The sequence below is a fragment of the Nicotiana sylvestris genome, chromosome 6, assembly GCF_000393655.2.
Source record: "Nicotiana sylvestris chromosome 6, ASM39365v2, whole genome shotgun sequence".
Classification (NCBI taxonomy): Eukaryota; Viridiplantae; Streptophyta; class Magnoliopsida; order Solanales; family Solanaceae; genus Nicotiana; species Nicotiana sylvestris.
In genome coordinates, this window is record NC_091062.1 from 59,354,090 (window position 1) to 59,363,628 (window position 9,539).

Below are 9,539 nucleotides of genomic sequence, written 5' to 3' on the forward strand. Positions count from 1 at the left end.
TCAAAATAACATGTATATGCATTTATAAGTATATCCCAAGGTTACATTATTTTTTCTTAATTTTTCAAAGATTTTCAAATCAATTTACTGCCTTATTTTATCAAGAAAAAACCAATAATTATCCCCAAATTATCTTTTTGGTGATTTATTTATTGGATTCTCATGTTTATATTAAAATATATCCAAGACATTTTTCACACATTTTTTTACAAATTTATTTGGTTTTTTTAAGGATAAAATTGCATAATTGCAATATTAGCCATTTTTATGTTTAAATCTGTCTCATGTTTATAAAATGGGATTCTGTATTTCTAATTTGATAATTATACGTTATAAGTCATTTTAGTGCTTTTAATTTGTTTTCAGAAATTTGTTTATTATTTTTATAAATTAAATGGGGAAAAAGGGGCTATTTAACTTATAGCCACATTTGGCCTTTTAATTTGGCCTGATTAAACCCAATACCCAACCCAAATTAAACCAACCCTAGACCCAAGCCCAATCATAAATCTACTCGACCCAACCCAGACTAAATCCTGGTCGTTGATCATTTTTGATCAACAGTCCAAATCCGCCCTTACCAAATTAAACCAAACGACCCCCCAAGACTCCTCTCATTCTTCACTCAACCGACTCTCTATCTATCTCTGTATCTCTGGTTCTCTCTAGAACCTTCCCCTTCCCCTCCTCTCCGATGAGTTCCATCCATCTTTCACAGCCACCTCCTGGCCTGAATCCATGGTGGTTTCACCACCCACCAGCCTTCTATAGCTCCTCACGCTTGGTTACTGAAGTTTCATGACTTGACCACGAAGATCTGGGTCCAGACCCTTGTTGATTCAAGTTTCACTGCCATCTCCGATTTTGCTCCGGCAAGCCATGTCTGTTTCGAGCCTAGCCTCAACTCCTCCTGCTTAGATCCAAGCCTTTCTCACTGTTTGGGTTTCTCTGAAACCCTAGCTTTTGAGGTTTTTCTGATCTCTATAGATTTGTTCCAGATCCATGTTTTCCCTAAGCTTTTAAACGATTTTCTGATATTTCTTTCAAAAGTTATGCTTTCAAAGCCCTTATTTTCCGATCTAGGGTTTTTAGATGTTTCTCTGATTTTTCTTTTTCTTTTGTGTGCTTCTTCTACTATGTTTCTTCTACTATGTTCTTTGTGTTTCTTCTACTACGTTTCTTCTACTGTGTTATCGTTAAGTTTCTGCTACCTTGTTCTTATCAGTTTCCTCTACTGTGTTCTTAAGTTTCTGCTACTGTGTTCTTAATCAGTTTCTTCTACTATGTTTCTCATTAGCTTCTTCTACTATATTTTTTTTACTGTGTCTCGCATGTTGTTCTTTTACTATGCTTCTCATGAGTTTCTACTACTGAAAGAGCATGCTAAGGGTCTCAGTTCCTTTCTGAGACCTCTGAACCTGTTTCGATTAGTATCTTTTCCTTGATTGCTTGTCCTCTCACCTCTGCACTCGATTGATGGTAAAAACCCTAGAATTTGGGGGTTCATCTGAGTTTGAGACCATTGGCTATGTGATTTGCTTGTGCTTCATCTTTGAACTTGCCTGATTTCAAAAACCCTAATCTTTTGGACCTATTTGAGTTCCTCGAGTTGTTTCATCTACTGCTTCATTAAGTTTCAAAATCATTGTTTCAATTTTGTTTCTTCATATGATTCTGACTTTTGCTAAACTCTATAATACCTTTTACTTGACCCTTTTTCGCATGCCTGATACTTGTGTGCTCTTTATATGTGCTGAACTTCCCTCTAAAAGGGCTTTCAGTTTTTGATTAATTTCAGACTTCCTTTGTACAAGTTTGATTGATTTCTTTCCTTGTTTGCTGACTGCCCTGTTACTCGACTTAAGTTAAAAAAACTTTTCTCAGCTTTTCTGACTTGGTTCATTCATGGACCAGTGATTACAAAATCTTTGATCCTTGATTTACTGGCTACTAATTGATTTCTCTTACCTATTTATGCAACCGTGTATTTCAAAGCTCCACCCCTAAAATAAACTTCTATGTATTTAACCCTAATTGCATACTTTGCACAAGATGTTTATTTGATTTCTTTCCTTAAATAGTTTTACCTTTTGAGTCCGAATTCCTTAATTAAAGGAAGTCTTGTGTTGATTGATTCTTAATTGACATCTAGTTCCTTAATTGTTTTCTTACCTTATTTCTGCATGTTTTTCACACTATAAATACACGGCTCTTTCATTAGCACACCCATCACTCATAGTCTTTCTGAACTTACACTTACACGCAATAGTATTCTCTCTTATTGTCTGCACTGTGGCTTGTTTACAAGACCTACTACTTTTCTCTATTTGTTTCTTTGAAACTGGTATGTCCTGATTTAAGCTTTAGCACCACAACAAAGTGTTTATTTACTGCTTTCGTATCTATGTCTACTTACTGTTTCTGTATAGTTCAACACTTATTTTAGCATGCTGATTTTTTTCTGCCTGTTCTATTCTGAATCCCAAACCCCTGCTCCCTATGTGTTTGAGCTATGGTTTAAGGCATGGCAATATGCAAATTATTGTCCATGAATTAAATTTGATCCATTGGGATCCTAGCCTCTAAATAGTGTGTTCTAACAAGCTTATGGGTATACTGGCATTCTCCATTGCTGGGCATGCCCACAGCCTACCCTTGCCTCTTTCAATTTCCCTATTCCCCCTGAACCCCTTATGTGTACTTATCTGTAGCTATTTCCCTCTCCTTTCCCCCTTTTAGAATTCTATTTCTGCACTTGCACACTCTCTTAGTCTTTAAGTTATGCCCCTCTCTTGTGAGCCTTGCCTTGGGACCCTTTGAGCTCCCTCTGAACTTGGATACTTGAGGGCTGGCCCTTCCACACTGCACTTGTCCTAATATGATAATACATTTGGGTGTGAGCATTGCCCGGAGTTCTTTTTGAGGCTCTTAGGGAACTTTGACACACTCGAATGAGAGAAAGGTTTTGGATCTTGATCTTATGAAGTTGGTTTACCTCATATTTCAGACATGAAGTCTGAATCAGGTTCTCCTTTGGTTGTACTTTTATTTACATTTTTTTGATGTATTTTACTTTATTCTAGGCTGTGATAATTTGTAATAAACTCTTGGGGATGGCTAGTGAAAAAGGGCGGGTAACTATGTATGCAAAGGGTAGATACCATGCCTATAGGTATTTCTGAATTCTGCATTCTCACATAGATATCATGTCTATAGGTATTTCTGAATGCTGCATTCTCACATAGATATCATGTCTATAGGTTTTTCAGAATTCTACATTCTCTCATATAGAAATCATGTCCATAAGTATGGAAATCTGAATTATGCATATGCATATGGAAAATATACCTATACGTCCTTCTAAATCTTATATATCCATTTTCATCTAGAAATCATGTTCATAGGTCTTAAACAATCAACTGCATATAGATATCATGTTCATGTCTTAAAACAAATTCTGCCAGTTAGATCCCATGTTTAGAGGTTAAAACTCGTCTTCAGCACCTAGATATCATGCCTATAAGGTTTCTGCACTTTTAAGGCTTCTGACCAACTACGTGTAGAAAGCATGTCTATAGGAATTATTAATCGAATCTGAATCGCTTCATTCATGTCTAGAGCTAAACTAGTAATAACAAGGATCATCATTTGCAGAACTCATGACCTTCATAAAAAACTTGCTTTCTTTAATAATCTGACAACCTTTTTAACCAGTACGTATTTAGTTTATTATTATTGCTTTCTGAATTCAGTAGATACCATGCCTATAGGATCCTTCCCAACACTTAGGCAAGCCTTAGGGCGAAGTTATAAACTTAATCTGTGCTATTAACTACAACCAGCAGGCATGCCTGATTTGGGCTTCTTATCTGAATTATGTAATAAATCAGTCTGCCTCAACCTTTAAGTTCTTAATCAGACCATAAATAGTATGCGAAAGTCATGCTAATTATGTGCTTTCTTTGTTCAAGGAGGTATATCTGAGCCTTTTACTTGTTATGTGCTTTCCCCCAACTTGCTATACATGTTTTTGTATATCGCCTTAGAATTTTGCCTTTGAAACTACAAATAAGCCTAATATGCCTCCCCCTTAGGATTAGTAGTCCTAAATGCTTCCGGGAGTGATAGGATTGGGACGGGTAATAGCATGCAATAAGTAAACGAGACCATTCCGCACTTTAATACCTTAACGGGGTGGGAAAGGGTAGATATGGATATGATGACCATGCGATAACGTCTCGTGTAGGCCCTCACTAAGGAGTGATTACCAAATGTTGTGTGGGGTGATCCATATTATTAATAAACCTAGGACCTCCCCTTTTCCCTTTGTTTCTTTGTTTCTTCTAAAGATTTCAAACTATTTCTTTTAAGAAAATCAGCTTCCTTTTAATTCTTTCCAATTTTGTTTGTAACCATTATGTGAAAATCCCCTCTTATTTGAAGTTTTATTTGCCTACATGTTATTTGCACCTAAATTCACAACAATAGTCTGGTCGGGAACCATACTAATGGATTTTGAGGGGTGCCTAACACCTTCCCCTAGGGATAATTTCAAGCCCTTACCCAATCTCTGGTTACTCAAATCAAACCTTCTTGGTGTGCTAATGCACCTTAATAATTAGGTGGCGACTCTTCAATTCAAACCCAAATTCCCAAAAAGTGAACGAGTTGTCCTCCCAAATGTCATAAACCCGATTTCGCGAGAAAAAGGGGGCGCGACAGCATGACGACTCTACTGGGGACCTTTTAGGCTTTTACCATTTCATACTGTTATTGTGGCTTGACATTTTCTTTATATGCCTTTATTTGTTTAATACCTTTAAGCATTCAATTCCCCTTTTCAACTACAAAACTGACTTGTCTTTTTATTTCTTTCCTTTATTTCTTTTACTGCTTTCCTTTATTACTACTTTAAATTATGAAGAACTGTTGTTTTTACTGCTTTCTCAACATGCAAATACGTGACAACCTGCTTTAGTTATTTCATAAACATATTTTCAACGTCATATTCCACTCGTGCCAAACAAAATACTATAGCAACGCTTATAATGAGTGGTTGCGCTCTTCCGATATTATCACCCCTAAATCCGGCAAAAGCATATTTGCGGTAAAACCAGTCGATCAACGGTGTAGTCAACTGTTTTGCGCCTTTCCCTCTTGAGTTGTCCGCTCAAGGGTACCAGTCTAAAACCCCATAGAAACCTTACTCTGTTTAATTGTGCATGCATCATGGTCAAACCTAGCCGAGTCAGTTATGTTGTCCGCATAATGACTCTTTAAGATAGCCTTGTCCAAAGTCCACTAGGTTTTCCTAAAACCAAACGGATACTACCACGTTTTGTGCATTTATTTGGAGAACTAAATGTTTTTATGCCAATTATTGATATTTAATAGTCGAGTCTGGTGGGAGTAAGGGCCTAACCCTTTTGTCTTGCAGAAATATCAGGCACAAAGTCCCCAGATTCGGCGTCACCAACATCCACCCAAAATTGCTAAGCTGGTGGGAGGATCTTCATTCCAGTGATCAGACTCTTGTCCGAAAATACCTAGGAAATCTACCTTCTCTCCTGGAAATCCAACCTAACAACAAGATCATAGAAGCTGCCACTCTGTTATGGGATTGTGATAGGTCTGTGTTCCACTTCGGAGACATTGAGATGACACCCCTGCTGGAGGAAATAGGAGGATTAGCTGGTATACCATGGGAAACTCTGGGTTTGTTAATGCCGGAAAACCGCAAGGGTAGAGGTTTCCTCAAAATGATGGGTCTAAAGAAGAATCCAGACTTGACATGCTTGAAAGAGTCGTATATTCCCTTTGATTATTTGTACGAGAGGTATGGTCACAACAAATCTTACCGTACTTATCCTGACAAGTTCACCCTTACATCATTGGGGCATATTCACCGAGGGGTCTTTGTTTTCATGTTTTGCTTCTTGGGGATGATAGTGTTTCCAATGAAGAAAGCAAGGATCCACACCAGGCTAGCTATGGTTACCAAAACTCTAATGGAGGGAATTGGTGGGCAACCATTTAGCATAGTGCCCATGATCATTGCAGAGATATACCGAGCCTTGGAGAAGTGTCAACAAGGAGCCAAACATTTCGAGGGCTGCAATTTGCTACTCCAGCTCTGGCTCCTGGAGCATCTCCAAAGGGGTAAATATCGGTAAGAGATTCAGCGAAGGGATTGGGATGATCACATTGCCTTCCATCATACAAGACGAATGAACTACATGCCCAGCATGTTCGCCCAGCTAGAAGACGCCAAGGGGTGGTTAGAGCTATTTGAAAATCTAACTGAGGATCAAGTACAATGGATGTTCAAGTGGTTCCCTACTGAGGAATTCATCGCTCGATCCAGGGATGCACCATTTCTAATACTGATCGGTTTGAGAGGAACCTACCCATACATCCCTCTCCGAGTTATGAGACAGGCTGGTAGGAAGCAGGTTATACTAAGGGTCGACAAGATGAGTCACTTCCGGGCTGAATTTCAGGATGATGATAGCCCTTATAAGTGCCAATCTCAGTATATGTGGCACTGCAAAATCGTCATGGGAAGGGATACCATCGAGCCAGACAGATACCATGCTGGTTGTACTCCATACTATTCAGGCTGGTTGGAGGATAATCATAATGGTCTGGGTCAACCCGGGTTTGTTCGAGGTCACAGAATCATAGATGAAAAGTCCGAGGCACATGTCAAATACAATCAACTGCGCAAGAGGATTCGATAATGTGAAAACGAGCACTGTGAGATACAAGAAGCCCACCAAAAGCTGATTGAAGAGTGGAAAGACATGGCTGACAGTGCCAACAAACGACTGGGATACTTGGAGCGGGGTTTAGTAGAGCTGGAAAAGAAATTTCTCAAAAGAATCGAGGATTGCCAGAATGTTGAAGGAAACGAGGGTGGATACCTAGCCAGAGCCTACCTATTGCTGGGACTTCGCGAGTTGGTGAAGATGTTCGATGGAGCCAAAGATGCCGAGTCTGGGGAAGGTCCTTCTGGGACCAAATAGATATGAGCTTGTTCTTTTGCTGTGAGAAATGTAATAAGGCCGATGGCCACTAGTGACATTTTATTTCCTGTTATTTAGTGTCGTTTTGGGATTCGTCTACTTTTAATCAATAAAATTAGGCATTTAACACTCTAAATTCTTCAAATCAATTTGTCACTAGGCCTACCTCGGGCACAAAGAGGTTCCCCAAGTTAGGACACGATTATATTCTTGCACTATGCGTTTAAATATCACAACATTTTTCTTATAATACTTACTAACTTGTTACCTTTTTGTGTTTACTTTTATTTTATCCCCCTCCCCAAAGGTTAGTTCGTACACTCTGGCATCATAATCCTATTCCACGAGATCCAGGGGCCCTCCACCCACTCCTCCTCTTAGTCCTATAAGAAACATGAACAAAGGGAAGATGGAAGATTCAAACAACACCAGAAAGGAAAACTCAACTGAACGGGTAGAGGCCACTCATGGTACTCAGGTTTCCAAAGAAAGTGTGTCCCAACTCGAGCAAAAATTGTTGAAGTTCCAGGAGGAACTTGATCAAGTTCGGAATCTGGCGAATTTGTCATTTTCCCTCACCACTCCAGAAGTTAATTTCCCAAACACTCAGAACCCCACACCTCCACAAAATATCCCAAAAACACAAAACCAACCCTCTCCTCACCACCACTGCAACACTTGTCACACCTCCAACAATACTCCACTGCTCATCCCAGAACCATTGAACTCCACAAATGACCATTTTCACGCTTATCATAACACCCCCATCTATGCGGAGAACGTACCACACTCCACTCAACCCATCTCAAACACACCCGAGTTTGATGATAAAGACTCACTCATCAGGAACCTGGATGAAGAACTTAAGAAGTTGACTAGCCGAATTTAGGGCGTCGAAGGAAGTAAGGGGATTGAAGGGTTGAACTATGAAGATCTTTGTATACAACCCGATGTCGAACTGCCCGAGGGGTACAAACCTCCTAAGTTCGAGATGTTTGATAGTACATAGGATCCAAGAGTTCATTTGAGAACATATTGCGACAAGCTGGTCGAAGTAGGAAAGGACGAAAGGATTCGCATGAAACTTTTCATGAGGAGTCTGAAAGGAGATGCTCTGTCTTGGTACATTAGCCAAGACCCAAAAAAATGGTCGAAATGGGTGAGTATGGCATCCAACTTTATAGACAGATTCAGGTTCAATATAGAAAATGCACCAGATGTGTTCTACATCCAGAACCTAAAGAAGAAGACCACAGAAACATTCCGATAGTATGCTACTCGCTGGAGATCAGAAGCTGCTAAGGTCAGGCCTGCTTTAGAGGAGGAACAAATGAACAAATTTTTCGTCCGGGCTCAGGACCCGCAGTCTTATGAAAGGCTTATGTTGATTGAGAACCATAAAATTTCTGACATCATCAAGCTGGGAGAAAGGATCGAAGAAGGCATCAAAAGTGGTATGGTTACAAACTTTGAAGCCTTGCAAGCTACCAATAAGGCTTTACAGTCTGGTGGTACGTCCAAGAAAAGGGACGTAGGTGCCGTAATTGTGGCACAGAGAACCAAATCCCCTATCAAATACTAAACCTATCCAATGCCTCCACTCACATATTATCCTACTCCGAACTACTAGGCACCCTCACCCTCTTACCAAACTCCACCACCCACTTATCAATCACCTCCACCTCCCACATATCAACCTACCTCACCAAGATATTCCCAACCTGCACATGTCTACCAAGCCTACAATGCTCAACCATCCCAATATCAATCACCTCTCACACGGCAAAACTTTCCTAGACCTCAACCAAATTTTGACCAAAGACCTCCCAAACAGTATACCGTCATTGTTGAACCCATTGACCAGTTGTACGAAAGGCTCAAAGCTGCTGGTTATGTCACCCCTATCCCTGCTATAACCCCTGAGAACCCTTCTCAATGGGTTAACCCAAACAAATCCTGTACATATCATTCCAGCATGAAAGGACATACCATCGACGAATGTCGCTCCTTGAAAGACAAGAACCAGGCCCTAATTGATAACAAGATTATTGTGACAAAGGAGCCTGATCCGAATGTCCGCAATAACCCTCTGCCAGACCACAAGGGTGGAGGTGTTCACATGATTGAAATAGAGGATGATTGGGACCCCAAGGGATCGATCGGTTTGATCACAGAAGGCGATGATCCAAAGAAGCCAATAGTCACCCTTAATCCGATTGTAGTCCAGATTCAGCCTTCTGGGGACGCCGAGGTAAATATGTCCATGTCACTTGAGTTTGAATCACCATCCTCTGCAAAAACACCAACACCAATTGAGGTCGAATTTATGTCACCAGCAAATGCACCTACACCCTTCGAAATTGCAGTTTTACCGCCTAAGGTGCATGCTCCGTTCGGAGTAAAGATAGCCACGTCAATTCCAGTGGCAATGACTGCCGTAACACCATTCCATACAAATGTCATACCTTGGGACTACACAACCGAGGCAAGAAGAAAAGGGAAGGTCAAGTTCGG